Below are 20,679 nucleotides of genomic sequence, written 5' to 3' on the forward strand. Positions count from 1 at the left end.
CTTATAGTTTTAGGTTTTACATGTAGGTCTATGATGCTCTCTGAGATGTTTTGGGTAGGAGATTTCAAGGTCATTGTTTCATATACAGATGTCCAATGGGCCCAGCACCACTGGTTGAAATAATTTATTTTGCACGACCCGTATAGCGACACAGCTCTGGACAACGTGCTCTCTAAGAACCTTCTCGCTAGGTTCATGACAGTCCTGTGAAAATTGAGGGTGGCATTGTCGTCTTTGTCTGTGACAGATAGAGAAAACAAGGCAGAGAGTGTATGAGTCCTTGTCCAAGATGGCCCAAGTGCGAACAGGTGGAGCTGAGACCTGAACGGTGTCTGCGTAGCACCCAGTCCTGGACACCTGTGCATTTCATTCTCTGCCTTGAGGGACAAAGCAACATGGCCAGCCTCAGGTGGTCTCCTTAACCTGGGAGTCACTCCCACTGAGGCTTCTGCAGGACCAGGGATGCCCAGCGAGGCAAGTCTCTTCACTAGCTCATGGGCTAAATAAACATGACTCGAAGTTTCAGCGTATTAGAATGTATTCAATACACTTACCCTATAATCCTGCCTCTGGTGAACCTGTCAACCACGACTGGCACAGAATTGCCTTTCCCTCCCCTTCCCTACAAGACATGGCTTGGGCAGGAGCCACAGGCCCCCCCCAGAGACTAATCCACATGTCACAGGAAGAAAGACCTCGACAGAGAAGGCCTCTCCAACGCCAAGGCTCCCCTTTCAAAAGAAAGGAAACGCCGTCCCACCCGGGATCAACATCTTAATGTGGTCCCACCCGGCATAAACATCATAATGGAAAAGGCAAGGGATTTGTGTTTTGTCGCATTTTTGGGCTTCCTTTATCCTATTGTAAACATTGGTTTTGGACCTCGTGCTAAAGCCCCACTCCTATTTGATGTAATCCTTTGTAAAATCATGGCCATCCCAATGGTCTTGTACTCCTTTTAAGTTTTCAGTAAATAAATACAGTCTGGCACAGCTGCCCCCCATGGTGTGACACGCCAGCACCCCAAAAGCCTCTCATCAATCATAAGATGGGGAAACCTTGTAATGCTACATGTTTCTGATATTTCCTTACTTAAGAAAATCATGTGCTCAGCTATTTAAAAATTACTTTTCATCTTAGATTACTCTAGAGAAATGCTTGCCCAGTGAAGCCTAGAAATCTGTGAGCCCTTTAATTTTAGAACTTCGATTCACTGAAAGGAACTATAACCTAATAGTCAACCTTAATGTTACCCCGTGTAGGATAAAAGTGGGAGTTTAACACTGGATTTAACTCATAGACTGTTCTTTCTTTCTTTTTGCTTAGGAAAATAAATTGCTTCATCTTAATTGCTACAGTTTGATAATAATGTGGATGACACAATTTTATCAATCAGTCAATGTGTTATACTATTAATCTCCATTCAGATTTCAACCATAACTAACAGTGCTTGGTTATGTATGACTTTCTCATATGTCCTCAACATCAATAAAAATTGGTTTCTCCATGGCAAATCCAGGCCTAGACTGTGGCACAAATCGTGTTTACTGAGCCACCACAGGCCCCAGGGATTTTTGGATGGTCCTTAACACTCCAGGTGGAGTGAGGAACTGCCGGTGGTCCTGGCCAGAATCACAGCTTCCTTCCAGATTGTGTTCTGACTCCAAGAGCTACACTGCTAAGGAGAACAAGTTAGGCCACCTTCTTGGATACCCCCATTTCCTCACCAGCCCTAACGCGCTGGTGTTAGACACCAAAGGAATGTGGTGTCTTCAGGCACTCTCCCAAAGCTCCCTCCTCATTTTCTATTCTACATTTCTCTTAAACACTTCAAAGTGAATGAACTGACCTGAGAGAAGGAAGTCAAGCTGTGTGAGATACACCTCATAATATGTAATTCCTTGCACTATTTCCCACGGCAGAAGGAAAACGCAACTCACTAATGTGAGAAAATAAAGACATGAACAAAAGAATGAAGGAATGAATGAGTGGCTGGATGGATGGATGGTTGTATTCACGAAACGTCATTTTCTAACAAATCAATTTTATTTTGTTTAATATGGCCAAAATATTTGGAAGTTAAGGTCATAGAGGTTTAAATTACACAATCAGCAGAAATTTGAGGCCAAAATTAGTTTTTACTTTTCTTTGGAAATCATCTCACCAAAGTACACAATCCCTCCGGGAATGATAAATTAAGTTCAGTGTTACTAATTCTGAAAAACATGCCAATCCCTACTGAGGTGTTGTAAATTATTTGTAAAGTCTGTGGATTAGATGTGCATTTTTATTTTTTTATTTTAAGTTCCAGGGTACATGTGCAGAACATGCAGGTTTGTTACACAGGTAAACGTGTGCCATGATGGTTTGCTGCAACTACCAACCCATCACCTAGGTATTAAGCCCAGCGTCCATTAGCTATTTTTCCTGATGCTGCCCCTCCCCCTGCACACCCCCCTACAGGCCCCAGTGTGTATTGTTCCCTCCCCGTGCATGTCCATGTGTTCTCATTGTTCTGGATGGAGCTGGAAGCTACTATCCTCAGCAAACTAACACAGGAACAGAAAACCAAACACCACGTTCTCACTATAAATGGGAGCTGAAAGATGAGATGTGTATTTTTAAATAAAAGTCCAATTTTTCAACAATGAAGTAGAAAGTGTGATTATGCCTATACTTGTGTTTGTGTATTTGTGTTTCTATAGCCGTCTTAGAAATAATTTAAAATTATAACATTCTATTTATTTGTAGAATAAAAAGTATTAAAAGTATCTTGTGTGTCACGCCCAAAGACTTGAGAAATTTACCTTCAGAAAGAAGTGATTTTTTGCTACCTTAAGTCTGTCACCTCCTGGAAATGCCTATCAAAGTGAAACTTTTGGACTATTCTCAAGCCAGAGATCACAGGCATTCTAGAGGACAAAAAGGATGGTGTTTTTGAGAAACCAGTGTCAACTATACTCATTGAAATTATTAAAAATGTAAACAGCCTCTGATCATGACACAGAAACTCACTTTGGGACATGGTATAGCCCCACACCTAAAAGCAAAATAAACCAGCCCCAAATACACAAACATAAAGCACAGGGTCATCAAGGAGCCACTAAAGGATTTCTTATCCTACTGCAGATCATAAAAGACAGAAGTGAATGCAACTTTATCTAGAGTTGGGGACCTCATCTATGCATGAGGTCCAGCAGCCAAAGGACCCTGGGAAGCATCCAGGTTACTGTAAAGAAAAAAAGAGACAATACCAAATATTATTACCTTGAAGAATAAAATATTTCTCTCATCACATTAAGATGAGTGTCTATATTCTCTGACATTCCAAAGAGAAGATAACTGCAGCACATGCTGTGGAATTAATATTTCAGGTTGTTTAATGTTTTGAGCTGCCTTTTAAAAAGCTTTGATTGATCCTCAGGTCAATACAAAGTTAAATCCCTTTGTATGCTTAGACACAGCCTGAGCTAAGGTCCTTATAATTGTGACTTACTTAAAAGGGGACTAACAACATGCCTATGCTGGGGTCCTTCATGAGGGTGTCATGTTGACTGATGGTCATAGTACATGACAAGCACAGATGTCAGATATGAGATATACGTGTCAACTTGCTTGTTTGCTTTATAGAAAACAGCGTTTCAGGGACAACATGCACGTATGACCAATTTTGTAAAGGCAAGTCTTTATGTAAATTTGGGCCAACTATGTCGAACTCTTCCTGTGGGTGCTCGCAAGGGAGCCCTAGATCCTGAAACTACAGATGCTGTTTGGAAGCTTTGGTTAAGAATCAAGACTGAAGGAACAAATCTTCAGATAGACCAAGAATGACTGAAATCCACTGGAGAATTCTAAGGACTGACACAGATCAACAGTAAGTATAAAATTGTTTTATTTCTTTAGCACCCAACTCTTCACTCCCAAAAACGTCTAAGTTGTTTCTAAAATTAGGTAACAATATCATTAACACTAGCATAAAATGATGACAAAAAGATGAATAGTATTCCACTTGGCCTTTGGTATTTTTCTTTACAGGGGGATATTTTTCATTTACTTTCTCATCAAGACTTACATGGGTTCCAGGAAATGGATGGTGGCAACCTCAAACCAAGATGTTTGAGGGGTGCAACTGGAGCCCGGTGAGCAGGTTTTCAGCCTTGCTAGAAAAGGGAATCAAAATAACATGTGGAAGAAAACTCTGTCCCATTGCTTTTCCGAATGTCCTCTCCTCTCTTTCCCCACACAAATGCATTTCTTTTTCAAGTACTCACATTTCCACAAGACAAACAAGGCAAATATGGAATTTCCCTTCCACATAATTTCTCTTTTATTTTTAAGCAGAAAACATACTACACACAAAATTCACTGGGGAAAATGGTTCTATTCTTGACAGGGAAAAAACAAAGGTCAAGTTAAAAAATTGTAATTAATAGATTGTCAAGACTGCAAGCTCTCTCCGGAGCGCTGGTTAGACCAGTTCTCTCATTTTCCCTCTATTCTTATGCCTCTTGGGTCAGGTGAATGGATTCACCACCCCAGTGCCCTGGATTTGCTCAGGCAGCAAAACTTCCCAACATGTATGTCTCGTGGTGTTTCTCAGGCCATCTGTGACCTGCCTAAGATCTCCAGCAAGGCCCAGGGTGACTAGGAATCCTGCTGTCTTCCTTCAGAACCAAAAATCCAAAATGGGCTGGGCGCAGTGGCTCAACCCTATAATCCCAGCACTTTTGGAGGCCAAGGCTGACGGATTACCTGAGGTCAGGAGTTGGAGACCAGCCTGACCAACATGATGAAAACCTGTCTCTACTAAAAATACAAAAATTAGCTGGGCATGGTGTTGTGTACCTGTAATCTCAACTACTCAGGAGGCTGAGGCGTGAGAATCACTTGAACCCAGGAGGCTGAGGTTGTAGCCTGAATGGAGATAGCACCACTGCACTCCAACCTGGGCAACAGAGTGAGACTCCATCTCAAAAAAACAAAAAAAAAAAAAAAGAAAAGAAAAAAGAAAGAAAGAAAACCCCCAAATGAAAACATGAAATAAAACCCAAATGCCAACAACACCTCCTGTCATGCCCCCCCATGTCATGCACTTCTAGAATTGATTTCCGTCTCTTGTTCTAAGTAATGGAAATCACTCAAGAAAGCAGAGAGGTTGGGAGAAGAACGAGGCATCACAGGGTATCGGTGAGCACAGCTCCCATTTCAGCAGCACCCCCGGGACAGGCACACATCATCAGTGTACAGCGTTGTCCCCACACTTCGGACATAAACTGCTAGTGACAGGTGAAATATTTATGCAGAGCAGGATGTTCTGATGTGCTGTGGCTTATTTAATGTTGATATTTTTCTAGAACAATTGGGGGATTTTGCTCTGAAATGTGCTATTGTTTCTATCATTGTTGTTTTGTTTTTATCATTTTTAAGTCAGATCAATTCTTTGGGAGACTCCACTGGTGGACTGGAAATGCCACAGTTGTATGCCAGGAGATAGCTGCCTACATGTTTATAAAATCAACCCTATTACTAAGAGTTAACTACTTAGTGGGTGTTTGGTGCCAGGTGTGACCAAAGAATTACCTACGTGATGTCATCACACACTTGGGAAGTAGGTGGTGTGGTTCCCCATTACAGACAAGGAAAGGCCTGAGTGTAAAAGTCTTTTCCAAGGCCATTCAGTGATTAAGTTGAGGCTGGAGCCATGATTCAAAAATCAGATGTGCCTGGCTCAACCCAGAAGACTTCGCTGTGTTCCGCCAGAGGGAGGACTCGCAGTGAAGCTGACACAGCAGACGCTTTGCTCCCAGGGTCCTCTGGGTAACCCGGGCTGCTCTGCTCGGGGGCAGGTGGGGAGGGAAGCCAGGCGCACTCCAGGAGCAGTTTTCGGGATGCATTTCTCATAAATCTTTCCTTGGAGTCCTAGGAGAAAGTGACCTGCGGCTCTCCCATCTTTTGTTGGGCTTTCTTTTCCCATCCCAAATCAATGCCCACTTTTATACCTAATGCATTATTTTTCTTACAGAAGGCACAACTGGTAAAGCTTCAGGCCCCCACAAAACCTGGATCTTCCCCTATCAGCCACTCAATGATCATCTTAGAGTGGGTGTGTCTAGCAGATTATTTTATGCAAAGCAGGGTCTTAAAACACTGGAATGCTGGGCAAGTGTGTTTGGGTGGAGGGGACGGAAGCAAAAGTTCATGCCTCTGAGGACACATTCTGTACCAGAGAGAAGGGCCATTCAGCACATAGCAGAAGGATATACGTGCCCAGAAAGAGGTGGATGAAGAAAGCAAGGCTAAGAGGAGGGGAGAGAAAGGAAGGAGTGAGAAAGATGACCCTACAAGGCACCCATTAAAAGGGCAGGGAAGGGGCTGAGTTTTTTAATGGCAGCAGTCACCCCCCCAAATCAAGGCTGGAGGCCTACAGGGGCTGGAGAGCAAGACCTGCAAGAGAGACGTCTAAGAGGCGGCTGGTCTAAGTGTGGGCTGAGAACAGCTTTGAGAAGAGGTGGACACAGCGTGGGCTCCCCTGCAAGGAGGCAGCCGGTGCGTGGGAGTGCAATGTGGAGATGTTTTTAAGTGCACATGTTTAGTTTAAGGCAACAAAAACAAGCCTGCTTTGCTGCACTTTGGTCCGTTATAGTTGACTGATGTAATTGCACTGACAATTTTACATCTACGTTTCCCATACTCTTGCCTACTGAATCCCGCGCTCTGCAATGAGCGCGCCTGCTGACTGCGCCCATCCTGCAGAGCTGCCGCACATTCTGGAGAATCTGAGGACAGGAGGATCTGCTGGGCGCACAGAGGCCTCTCCCCAATAATCTGTGTGACTATGCTGGACTTGTAAAGGGTGGGTGTAGGAGCAGCTGCCATATTTGATGGAAAATGACTAACAGGATAACCAATTGTCTGACAACCAACACGCTGTGCCCCAAATCGCCGTGTGACATCTTTGGAAAACATAGACTCAGCGTTTAGGAGTTGAAAACACAGCCTCTTTAAATGAGCATTTCCTGCAGTTTTGCCTAAACAGAGGGGTATTTGAGCAGATTCAGAAAGCTGAGCGAATAACAAAAAAAGAAGCAAAGTGCTTTTTCTAGTCTCAACAGAAGAACTGTGAAGCGTTGGTTATCACGTGTTAGCCTCAGTGAACTCTGAACGCCAGAGGCTCAAAGCCTGAGAACTTGTGACAACCAGTGGCCGGGGCCGTCCTTACCCCTCTTGACCTCTGGTTTCTCTCATTGTAAAAGCTCTTTCAGCCTGTGCAGAAGACAAAAGCCATCACCAGGACACCAGACGAGTTTGGTAAATAGAGCCGTCTGGGCACAGAAGGTGCAATCCCATAAATCTTCATTTTTCCTCATCTGCCCAGAGTGATTAGGATAAGCATCTATATGAGGGACATTCACCTGGAAAGCGGCACAGAGGTGGCATTGGCATCCCAGGGCCGAGACATGGAGGCAGGGCTTCGTAGGATGTTGGCAGGACATGGCATCTTTATGCCTGCTCAGTTCTCCTGCTGTCACCACCCATCAGGGACAGATTCAACCCTGGGGGCTCGTGCGTTAAGGGACCATTGCCAGGAGGGCATTCCTTTACTGTAGAAGAATTCGAACGCAAAGAACAAGATTTGTCAGAAGAGCTCATCAAGTATAAAGTCGCTGAGGCTTGGAGCACCTTTGTGGCTCACTTCACTTATAAAAAATGATAAATAACCACAGCCCAACTGAATACAAAGAAAATTGCCTTCTTTTTGGTGTTTCATGGGCTGGGTCTGTTTTAAAATCATTGTTCTTATATAATAGTCTCACGTGATGATTGTTTATACCAGTAAAAAAAAAAAATCTTAAAATCTCCTTTAAATTAAAAAGAAGATATAAACTATCACTCCCTTATAGCACCCCCTTTTATAAGCATAATATTGAGACTAGTTAGATTTTATCTGAAAAGATGTATAGTTTTACATTCAATCTATACATGAAAACCAAGGGATTTTTTCCAAGAACTTTACAAATAAAACTGAGTAAAGGGGACAGGCGTGATGGCTCACACCTGTAATATCAGCACTTTGGGAGGCCCTGGAGAATTGCTTGAACCGAGGAATTTGAGACCAGCCTGGGCAGTATAGTAGAACTCTGTCTCTAGACAAAATAAAAACAGTTAGCTGGGCATGGTGGTGCACCCCTGTTGTCCCAGCTACTCAGGAGGCTGAGGCAGGAGAATCTCTTGAGCCCAGGATATCCATGCTGCAATGAGCTATAATCACACTAGTGTACTCCAGCCTGGGTGACAGAGCAAGACCCTGTCTCAAAAACAACAACAAGCTGAGTAAAAGGATTGAAGCTGTCCTTCCCTGAATTCAGACATGGCCTCAGCAGTTGTTTCTTGCTTTGTTTCTTCCAATTGTTTGTCCTGAGGCATACTGTACAGTAACAGTCTAAATTCTCTAGCTCATTAAAATGTTTGTGAAAGGAAAATAAGTCTTGGGGCCCCCAAATCACAAGCTACATGCAAAAGTCAAGCTGGGAACTGCTTAGGGCAAACCCACCTCCCGTTCTATACAAAGTCACCCACCTGCTCATTGAGATAAATGCAGATCTGATTGCCTCATTTGGAGAGGTTCATCCAAGCTCAAAACAACGCAGCCCTTTTTCTCTTATCTACCTGTGACCCAAAAGCCCCCTCCCTGCTTCGAGTTGTCCCGCCTTTGCCTGGAGTTGTCCCGCCTTTGTCTGGAGTTGTCCCGCCTTTGCCTGGAGTTGTCCCAGCTTTCTGAGGTGCAATTTACACTTATTGATTGACATCTTATGTCCCCCTAAAATGTATAAAACCAAGCTGCGCCCCTACCACTTTGGGCCCATGTTGTCAGGACCTCCTGAGGCTGTGTCACATAAAATAAACTCTTTAACTTAACTGCGACCTTGGAAAAATAAACTTTTTAAGTTAACTGAAATTGGTCTCTGATTTTCAGGGTTCACGTTTCATATGCAAAATGAGTTCATACATTTAACAGGTGTTTTGTTCTTGGAGAATATTAACTCAATGCCATTCTTTTGCTTCATAAAAGAGTTCCCATTTTTGGCTAAAGTTAGAGTCAGGTTTTCTTCCCCCCGCCCACGGCAAACAAAACCTGACCCATTATGCCTGAAGAAGACATTTTATTGAGTCATATCTCCCAGATAGTCACATTTGAGGTCAATTCTATCCTATACTCTCATTACATTTTGTCCTGGGGGGTTTCCTGTTTGCTAAGGTGGCAGGGGTGAGTGGCGGGAGCACTCTATTTGAGGGCTGAGACCAGGATTTTCATCACAGTTCTGCTTCCCACCTCTGTTTGACACTAGGAGGGAGGCTTCTGTTTTGACAAGAGGAAAAGAAGCAGTTTGGGGTGATTGCTCTTTGGGGTCCCTTTTAGCTCAAATTGACCTAAGTGTGCAACTCCTCTCTTGTCTATGGAAACCCGCCGGCTTTAGAGCTTTACTGAGGAGCCTCCCCCAGGGGACCATTTATTGATTCCTCTTGTCTGAAAACTGATGGTTTTGGACCTAGGGTCTGGATTTGAGGCTGGGGGTCCATGACACCCTCAATGGCTGCCCAGCCTGCGCCGCGGGCACCCTGGAGCTGCTAGACTGCCTGAGTACACAGCCAAGCTCTGCCTTTCTCCCCTTTCCAGTGAGTGAGGTTCTCCAGCCTACTACGGTGACGTAGGGCTTGTCCTGGGATGTCCCTTCTGGAACTCACCCATGAGCCACTTCCCCACTCTAGGGGCAGAGCCTCTTTCCTGTGGCCATGGCAGCTGAGCTTCCTTGAGGGTCAGCAGGCCCGAGGTCCGAGGGTCCCAACTGCAGGGACACACCTGGGCATCTCCGTGGACCGAATGTTGAGAGGCGACAGGCTTCCTGAGGCTAGGACATGAGTGTTTGCTGAGCTCCTCCAAGGCCACTGAGACTGCTGCAGCCTCACCTCAGATAAAAACAAAGGCAGCCTTCTTCATCTAAGGAGAGACTTTATTCGAAAGGATTATTGCAAGAGGACAGGGCGATTGCAGTGTGGGATGAAGGCTGTTGCAGCAGCAGGCTCTGACCAAAAGTCTGCACGCTTCTCAAGGGTTAGGAAAAGGCTAGAAAGAACTGGGTAAGGAAAAAGGGAATGACATGGTAGCTGATGGGACCACAGATGAGAGAAGACTTCTCCCGGAGGCCAGGCTGTTCCTGAAAGGGAGGCCTGTAGACTCCAGCTGAAGGTCTGGCCAGACCTCAGTGGCCTAAAGGAAGGGGATGCTGACGCCAAGCTTGGTCCACAGGCATTTCGTTCCAGTGTACTCATGAGGACAAGACACGCAGCATATCATTTTGAGGTGGAGAATGGGGGTCTGCAGGTCTGTGTCTGGCTGGTGCTGGACAAAATGGGGGCATCTGGGAGTCTCATGGCCTCATCTGGGAAGAGTGGTCTTCACAGTGAGCCCATCTCCGGAACACAAAGGGTGGGGGGATTGCTCGGCCTTCACTGTTAGGCAGGAGCTCAGGGCTCCGGTAAATTTCAACCTTGTTGAGAGCCAGATCCCCATGAGAACCGAGATCGGGCTTTGCCCCTATTTTTTGAGCCAGAACAATAGGTCACGGGCCGTCCTGGGATTTGGGCCGCCTGGGTCCGAGTCTGTTAGGTCTAACTGCGTCATGAGTTCCTCCAGTTCAGCGTCTTGCTATGCTCTATACGGTGAGAAAAGAACAGAGAAAAACAATGGCAGCAATGAGAACCGGGGCTCTCTTTCGGTTGCTGCAGGGCCTTGAAGTCCAGCGCCGAAGAGGCTCTGAGGAGCCCCCAAATCTGGAAGGTGACTTGAGGAGAACAATTGTTAGTGGTTCTGGAAGAAGAAACTTGAAAATAATGCTGTCAAAAACATTTAGTAAGCACCCACCCCCTTTCAGGCCTCGTCATCTAGGCACAGGGAACCAGAGAGCAATTAGAAACCACCCCTGCCCTGAGAGAGCTCCCAGCCCACAGCACAGAACAGCAGGGGCTGCTGGGGGCAGGGGTGGCCTGTAGCATCTGCTCAGGGCTTGGACTCCCCTAGAGCTGGAGATGCCCCTGAACTGGCTGCAGTGGACTCTTTCTTTTCTATGGTGAGCAGCCCAGAAACTGAAAGCAGGCCTGTGAGGGGACAGCCCTGCCACCTGCTGGGGCTGGGTGGGTGATCTCAAGGGGCACAATTTGGCTACAAAAAAAACACATATTGTAAAAGCCACTAGATAAGGGTTCTCTGCATGAATTCAAAGAAGGGCATTTATGAAGCCTCAGGGGCGTTACAGAAAGGCAGCAAGGAGAGGCCAGTGGAGGGATGGTAGGGGAGGGTTACCCCAGACCGTCCAAGTAGGGTTCCAAGAGAGGGGCCCAGCACTGCCATGGAAGACGAATGTTTGAGAAGCATTGGATAGATCCGGGGACTGTGGGGCCTGTGGGCCTGGGGTCCTGGGATAAATAAGAGACTATTCCACGCAGAGGCAATGCTCTGTAAAAAGATACAAAGGTGGAAATTGGTCTGCAAATACATGAGAACGTCCTGTGGACCAGAGTTAGCGTGAAGGGAAATTTCCTGCTGGGGAGAGGCCTTGGAGAAGTAGGCTAGAGCCTGTGGAGAAGGTTCTAAATACCCCCATCGCTGCCCCAAAGAGCAGGGACTTTGTCTTGTAACCAATGAGAAAGCCTAGAAGGGGAAAGTTAGACTGAGGACTACCGCTGCATTTTTCTTTTATGTTATTTACTTAACTTTTTTAATGGTAAAATTCACATAGCAAAAATTTTATCATTTTAGTCATTTTCCAGCATGCAATTCAGTGGCACATAGTACTTTCACAATTTTTTTTTAATTCATAACCCTGCTCTAAATGAAATAATAATTTGTGATTTTATTTTTTAATCAGTGATTGAATCTAGAAATAAGCATAGTGGTTGACTTTATATTAGATCAGAAAGGACATGAAAGAAAATAGCTAATTCCAGGTGTGCTTAGAACCTCCACTTGGTAAGAGGGTTTTGTGAGTGAAGACACAATGTTTGATATCAAATGTGTGCATAATATCGCATATAATCGCTTTTTTTTTTGAGACGAAGTCTCACTCCGTCACCCAGACTGGAGTGCAGTGGCACAATCTTGGCTCACTGTAACCTCCACCTCCTGGGTTCAAGAGATTCCCCTACCTCAGCCTCCTGAGTAGCTGGGATTACAGACATCTGCCACCACGCCTGGCTAATGTTTGTATTTTCAGTAGAGACGGGATTTCACCAAGTTGGCCAGGCTGGTCTTGAACGCCTGACCTCAGGTGAGCTGCCCACCTTGGCCTCCCAAAGTGCTGGGATTACAGGTGTAAGCCACTGCACCCGGCCTATAATAGCTTCTTAATATCCACGTGGACTGTCAGAGAAACTGACTCGCGGATAGCAAGTCGTGCTCCACAGTGGAGTCCTGGAGGCAGCAGGACTGGCCTGAGAATACAGGGTCTCACTGGCATCACAGCTGCCTCCAATGTCCTTCCCTACAAGTGCAAATAAGTATTTCCTTACCTCCCTCATGATACCTGTCAAACTAAGCTGTCAGCTCTCTACAAAAGCAAACCAAACTACACAGAGAAGACACGAGCATTAATAAGCCTGGAGGCACAGCTGGTGCCCCATACACGTGCCCTGGGGAGCAGCCGGCCTAGGCTGCCTCCTTGTGTTGTAGGAGTTTCTCCTTCGTTCAGCTGAAAACAGGGTCTTTGTCACATGGCCATGAAGTATTAGGCTCGCAGACACTTTGAAGGGTGAGAAAAATGGAATTTATTGGATGAAAAGGAAAAAAACTCAGCAAAGCGATAGAGGTTACTGTTAATAGGCTCCCATCTAACAGATTGCATCCCCAGTTACCACACCGCAGAAAGGAGAGAGAGGCCAGGCTCCTCCCCCTTGCAAAGGGTGCGCACTTCCCACGGCTCCACCCCCGAGCGCATCCCTCCCAGTGTGCAGGCCGGTAGGTGGTCCTGCCAGGGAGCCCTTCCCACAAGGCTGTCTCACTTGCAGTCCGGCCGCCTCCAGCATCACTACCACTCCAGACACCTGGATGGGAATCTGCCAGATGTGAGTCTTTCCTTTCTCTCCCTCCTTCTCCCACTCTCTCTCTCTCCCCATTTCGCTCTTTTTTATTTTATTTTATTTTTGTGACGGAGTCTCACTCTGTCACCCAGGCTGGAATGCAATGACATGGTCTTGGCTCACTGCAACCTCTGCCTCCCAGGTTCAAGTGATTCTCCTGTCTCAGCCTCCCAAGTAGCTGAGACTACAGGTACCCGCCACCATGCCCAGCTAATTTTTTTATTTGTAGTAGAGACGGGGTTTCACTATGTTGGCCAGGCTGGTCTTAAACTCCTGACCCCTTGATCTGCTCATCTCAGCCTCCCAAAGTGCTGGTATTACAGGCGTGAGCCACCGTGCCCAGCACCCTTTTCACTCTTAAGTGACCAGTAAGACCCTGTTAGGTCTTGAAGGTTACAAGGATGGTGCACATGCTCACTCATGCATATCTGCATGGACAAACACACATACATGCACACATATTCTAACACGTGTGCATGTACACATGAACACACACACACACACACACAATTGGCTTCTACCCCAGAACCAGGTTAGGTTCAAGAGTTCTCTCCCTCAGGCCCATGACCCATCTCCCACTGTTTCTTTTTTCATGAGTATACGCTAATTTTTTCTATCGTTTAGTCATCGGAAGTGCAGCTGAGCTGCAGACTTGCTGTAGAAAACCATGGACATTCTCTTCAGCCTCTTCAGAGCTTCTTCAGAGCACTTTCAAACAACTTCTCTTGCTAAGGAAAACTCCAACTGTTTATTTTCCTTCTTGGCAATAGGTTTTCCACGGGAACAGGATTCTAACCCCACATCCAATTTGCTCTCTTCTCTGGGATTGTCTTTGGCCTGGGCCATTCTCCTCTTGCAGAATACTCTTTGTTCTTCTGTCATCCTGGCTGAGAGGCCATAGAAAGAGGCACAGCATAAAGTTAGGCTGGAAGATAATAAACAACTCAGGGACACATAAAATGTGTTTAAGGAGTGGCTGCTTTTGCACTTCCTGCCAATTTGAGTGGAGATCTATAACTTCACAGCTTTCTAATTACCGACTTTGATTTTGGTCCCTGCCACTTAGACCTTCCAAGGCCTTTTTATGATTTCTGCATCCAAGTTAGATAAGGAATGTGTTTTGATGAGGATTGTGGCAGCTTCCTGAGCCACTGGCCCGCGAGTCTCTGAAGATTGCATCGCCTGTCCCACTTTATCATGATTCACTTTCATTATCTCACCCCTTCTTGGCTTCAACTTTGGGGAGGAAGCTGAGCATCTACAGAAAGACCAGGAGTTCTGAGAAAAGCTTGCAGAGATATTTTATGTTTATGGCTTGGGTTTTAGCTCGTTTTACACATAAATGTTGCTTTTCCTATGGAAATGTGATAATGACATGTTATTATGATTACATAGATTCATTTATTCACTTTATATTTATTGAACACCTACTATGCACCAGGTCATGAGGTGGAGACATTGAGGTAAAAAGGATGACAGGATTGCTGTGCATGGAGAGCTCACCAGCCAGGGGAGACGGGGATGCTGACAGGGGCCAGGGGGCCCACAAAGAACCCTGAGTAGTTTGGGCCTGATAAATCTCCCTCTTGGCTAACTGTTAATTCCAGGCCATCACATTTCCTGCTTGAGCTACAAGTAGTCTCAGTCCAGAGGAAAATGAAATATGTAGATAACATCAGCCATGCCTGGGCCAAAGGGATACTGTATTAGTCCATTTCTTGCTGGTATAGCAGAATACCACAGACTGGGTACTTTATAAAAGGAAAAAGGATTGTTTGGTTTTTAGTTCTAGAGGCTGGAAAGGCCAATCGCATGGCACCAGCCCCTGGCACGGATCATCCCATGGCAGATGGCAGAAAGCAGAAGGCACAAGCAAGCTGGAGAGAGAGAGAAAAATGGGGCAGAACTTACCCTTTCATCAGGATCTCACTCCCACAATAATGGCATTATTATTAATCACCTCTTACAGGTCCTACCTCTCAACACTGTTATAATGGCAATGACATTTCAACATGAGTTTTGGTGAGAATTCAAATCATAGCAGATGCTGTCCACCTACTCAGGCTGGAAGAACTTACTAGAGGAGCAATGTTCTACCCTGCTCCTTTCACTAGAAAGCCATGGAAGCTCAGGATGTGTTTCTATGTTCCTTCTGGGGGCAGCCACTCACAGCTTGTCTATACCCCACCCACACAGTCAGAAAGAACCCAGTCTTTTTCTGCACAATAGTGGAATCTTACGTAACATGTCGGGACAGAATCAGGGAAGAAGTCATTTCTCAATTTAGATAAGTTGTGTTTTCCTTATAGCAAAACTTTGTTTTGTTGTTTTACTTTTTTGGAGATGAGCTTGCTTGGTCGGCTGGTCATCCGTTCTAAGCATCACAGGCAATATGCTCACTAGAAAAAGCAGAACCTGTTGGTGGGACTGTAAACTAGTTCAACCATTGTGGAAGTCAGTGTGGCGATTCCTCAGGGATCTAGAACTAGAAATACCATTTGACCCAGCCATCCCATTACTGGGTATATACCCAAAGGACTAAAAATCATGCTGCTATAAAGACAGGTGCACACATATGTTTATTGCGGCACTATTCACAATAGCAAAGAGTTGGAACCAACCCAAATGTCCAACAACGATAGACTGGATTAAGAAAATGTGGCACATATACACCATGGAATACTATGCAGCCATAAAAAATGATGAGTTCATGTCCTTTGTAGGGACATGGATGAAGCTAGAAACCATCATTCTCAGTAAACTATCGCAAGGACAAAAAACCAAACACCGCATGTTCTCACTCATAGGTGGGAACTGAACAATGAGAACTCATGGACACAGGAAGGGGACCATCACACTCCGGGGACTGTTGTGGGGTGGGGGGAGGGGGGAGGGACAGCATTAGGAGATATACCTAATGCTAAATGATGAGTTAATGGGTGCAGCACACCAACATGGCACATGGATACATATGTAACAAACCTGCACATTGTGCACATGTACCCTAAAACTTAAAGTATAATAATAATAATAATAATAAAAAAAAGAAAAAGCAGAACCATGGTCCCCAGGGCCTCCACAGCCTGCACTTATGGTGGGGGGAAGGGGCCGACCCAAAAATGCGCCAGCAAAACGACCTTCACAGAGAAAAGAAGGGACTCTCCTAGGAGAAGGATGGGGTTGCCAGACTTTAGCAGGGCTGAAGGGAGCACAAGCATGGATTCGGGGATGATCAGGGTAAAGCTCAGGTCATGGGGTGCTGCCCCTCCCCTCACAGGGGCAGGGAAAAGCCCCTGCAAGGCTGGTCCAACCTGCATTCCCCCAACCCCTGCTAGGAGGCCCCGCCCCTTGGCCTGGCTTGTTCAAACACACTCAGAGTTCCAACTGGACAGGCCTAGGTGGGGTCCAATAATTTGCATGTCTAACAACTTCCCTGGGTGATGCTGATACTGCCAGTCCAGGGACTCCACTTTGGGAACCACTGATGTTATCCCTTAGACTTGCTGTATGGTAATTCCACGGACCCTGTAAACTCTAGATGCTGCAATGACAAAGTGAAATAATGGATGGAAAAGAAGTGGCCGGAGAGTCACAAGGAGCTCAAGGATTTTCAAATATATTTTGATCATATTATTGTTCACTTAAAAATGAGGATCATGGAAGTCTTTGGGCCTAAGACATTGGATTTTTAAAGAACTTCTTACAACTAAAGAACTACAGCTTTAGTTCTTAGCTGTGGTTTCCTTCCAGTTGATGTCAGCTAATATTAAGCAGTATTACATCTTCTAAATCACTCTTTACAGCCCCCATGGTATTTAAAATATCTTTTGTTTCCAACATCCTGGAATACTTAACTAGCCCTTTTCCAGATCAAATGAAATCCCTGGTGTTTTTGTTTATTTACAGTTTTTGGAGGTGGCATGAGAGCTGAGGCTTATTGTTGGCACACAGCGGGTGTTTTTCACCCTGTGCTACCTAGAGGTTAATTGAAATGAACACCCTGGAATAGAGAAAGTAACCAAATACGAGGAAGGCAGAAAAATGTGCAGCCTCAGTCCAGCCTGCTGCTCCATTGATTAATACAAATGGCAAAATCCCAGAAACTGAGAGTGCCCAGGCCCCAGAGCTGCATCTGAGTGATCTAAATCATCAGCCAGGACTTGGGACTTACTAGTCCTATATTTCATCCTTTGGGGATATCTTGCATCACAATTTTTATCATGGTTAACATTTTATTTTGGATATAATTTTAATCAACATTCAAGAAAAAGGAAAACAGAACAAGAACAACTGTATTCCGTTTACTCAGAGCCAACTGTTGTTACCTGTTTGCCCACCTGCTTTTTCATTTATTCTGTCTCTGATTATGTGTGTGCATGGTTTTGTAATACATGTATGGTATGCATATATATTATATTACAAAAACCACACACACACACACACACACACACACACACACACACAGCACTTTAAGGCATGACACTCTCCTACTCTTCATCAAAATCCACCTGCCCCCTGAATAGACCAAGCATTCACGGATGCTGAAGCATTCATGGTTGCTGCGCATTCACGATGGTTCTCATCTGAACCGTTCTTTACCGCCAAGGCTACAGAATGAGGCTTTTTGAAGCTCAGCACACCCTCCTCATGGACCAGCCCAACTTGGCTCTTGACGGCAAGCAAGAGCTGCCCCTTCTCCCCTGTCTATTTTTATGGACCTATTTATTATTGACATTGACTCACGGGCTCATTTGCAGTAATCCACTGTTACCCTTATTGTTTTGGAATGCCACTTGTCCTGGGCTTGGCTAGTGGGAGCGCCTTCTGCTGGCTCCGTGTCCTTGTGTGACATGCTCCTGTCATTTTTTATTTTAAGCAGTTTCTTACTTTCTAACACAATAGGATGTTTCAAACTGACAAAGATACTCTCCTTGACCAAACTCTACTCAGGCCCTTTTGAGATCTTTTTCAATAGACCTTGACTTTGGGACTTCTGGCTTTGTCTCTGTGTTGTCCAATTTTAGCAAGAATTTGTTTAAGTCAGTTTAGCCCGAATCCACAGTTCTCCATATCTGGTTATGCTGGATATCTAATCAGGTTTCTCACTCCCCACGATCCCCCAGGAGATGTCAGCTCACCCTGCCTGCCTTCAGCTAGACTCACCCCGGCCTCCAATGTTTCCCTTCAGTAATTTTCCACCCACTGATGCCCACCCTGCCCCTTGGCTATAAATTCTCCCTTTTTCATGTATTCAGAATTGAGGCCAGTTCTATACTGGGGTCTCTTTTACCCTATTGCAATAGTTTTTCTGAATAAATATGTTTTTACCATTTTAACTAACTGCCATCTATGGTTTCTCTTTGACAAAACTCATCTATTTTCCCCACCCTCTCTCTGGGTTCTGTCTTTTTTATGCCTAAAACAAGGCAACTGACATCCGTTTGGTTTACTTTAATGCTATAAAGAGTGTGTTCTTTACTACGTATCTGGGGTTCTGAATGGAAGTCTTCTGGTCAAATAGGACTCCTTGGTAGCAAGAGACAGAAAATCTGACTTGAATGCACATGAGAAAAACATCCATTAATTGGTCAAAAGAAGCCAAAGAAGAGTTGAACAATGAACCCCTGGGAGGGGAGGCGTACATCTGGCCCCAGGGACCGCTGACAACCAGGATGCAGATGCTGCCAGGAAGTCTCCCAGAGCCTCACCTTTGCTTCTCCCAGTGGGCCACTGCAGCCCCAAGCTGTGTCCCTCAATGGCAGGACATGGCATGACACCCCTGCTCAGTTTCTACCACCAGGGAATTCCTGTTCAAAAAACAGGGAAGAAACTCTGAATTTTCTGGCTTGGATGAGGTTTCCAATCCTCAATTAATCAAGAGGGCCACGGATGCAAGCTCGTAAGACAGGACAGATCTGGCCAAATGGAAGGAAGAGAGCAGACAACCGTGTGCCTGTTTGTCACAAACATGATGGTTGCTGACGCCTGCTCACTATGCTCAGGTGTCAAGAGGGAGTTACTTTTTTTCTTCTAAGTGACAATGGATGGTAAAGTTTCCAACAACTACAAAACCATATGATGTTCCTGACAAAGTTACATGGGCAATAGCAGTGAAGTATTGAGAATGTCAACCAACACCATCTCCTTGTCTCACATTTACATGTCTGCACTGTGGCATTATGTTTATTGTGTAAATACTGAAAAAGCCATTAGGAGAGAGAGGCACTTGGAGATTGGTCCAACTTTCTGTAACCTTGGGCAACTGGCTCAGCCTCTTGGACATATGTCAGCAGTGGTGAATCCTCATGGGTCTGCAGCAACCTCAGTTCTTGCCCCTCAGAAAAAAGAATTTGACTGAGGAGGCAGAAGGCAGAAGGAAAGACAGAGACCGAGGCAAGTTTTAGAGCAGGAATGGAAATTTCTTAAAAAGCTTTAGAGCAGGAATAAAGGAAGTAAAGTACACTTGGAAGAGAGCCAAGCAGGTGACATGAGAGATCAAGGGAACTGTTTGACATTTGACTTGGGGTTTTATATGTTGGCATGCTTCCGTGGTCTTGTGTCCCTTCTCCATGACTCTTTCCTTGGGGGAGGCTGTCCACATGCACAGTGGCCTGCCAGCACGTGGGAGAGCCACATGGGCACTGTGTTTACTGCAGTTGTGTGCTTGCTCACTTTGAGGCGTTCTTCCCTTCCAGTTGAATGTTCCTAGAAGGTCACAGACGAGTTAAACACCACCATTTTGCCTCTTAATGTGCAAGCTTGAGCCCACTTGCCCAACTCTTGAGATCTTATCAGGAAGCTGTCAATCACCAGCTTCAGCTGTTTTCTATCTATTGGGAGGCTGCCTTTCCCTGGTGCTGGCTGTGACCAATTATTATTTTAGACAGACAGTGTAACAACTGCCTGAGCATCACCAGATGGTGGCCTGACATTCCTGGGGGAAGGGAGGGGCCTCTCCTGCCCTGCTCATGTCCACCCGACTACCTACTGTAACACTTGGGCTAGCTTGAAAGTCCGTTGATGCTCTAACATCCCATGATTGCATGGTCTGTGTTCAAGGAGGCTCATTATTTTGACAGCTTTGGCCTTGCTGTGTGTAAAGCTCAGCCAACCCATGACTGTTGGTGACCACAGATGGACACAGAACCCAGTCATGGACCAGCCTCCTTCCCTCCCTATTACCTAATTCCCAACTCCCTTCTGGCAGCCTTTGACATTCTTCTGGTTTGGAATCCATCTGTGGGTCCTGTTTCATCCATCAAATTCCAAATTAGGTTCATCTATTGCCATAACAAGAAGTGGACAGCATGAAGCTGCCGGCCTTTTCTACCCCAAAGTGACAGCCACTGTGCTCATCTGGGAACAGCCTCACCACACAAAGCCACCCATGTTTGCAGACCTCATCATGGCTGCCATGGTGGTCAGAACAGCAGCCACTCCCACCACTCACTGGGAGGAGCTCCACGAGGTTAGGGCCTCCACCAGGATTACAGGACCTGCAGAAAGACATTTGGAAGTGGGTGCTGAGTTACAGGCAGGGGTAGGTGA

At 45.5% G+C, this 20,679-nt stretch overlaps 1 pseudogene; it reads right to left on the reverse strand.

Moving 5' to 3' along the window:
- Nucleotides 1-6,594: 6,594 nt before the first annotated feature.
- LOC100603869 overlaps nucleotides 6,595-20,679 on the reverse strand; it is a 28,889-nt pseudogene continuing 14,804 nt past the window's right edge.

Source organism: Nomascus leucogenys, chromosome 6 (genome assembly GCF_006542625.1).
Source record: "Nomascus leucogenys isolate Asia chromosome 6, Asia_NLE_v1, whole genome shotgun sequence".
Lineage (NCBI taxonomy): Eukaryota > Metazoa > Chordata > Mammalia > Primates > Hylobatidae > Nomascus > Nomascus leucogenys.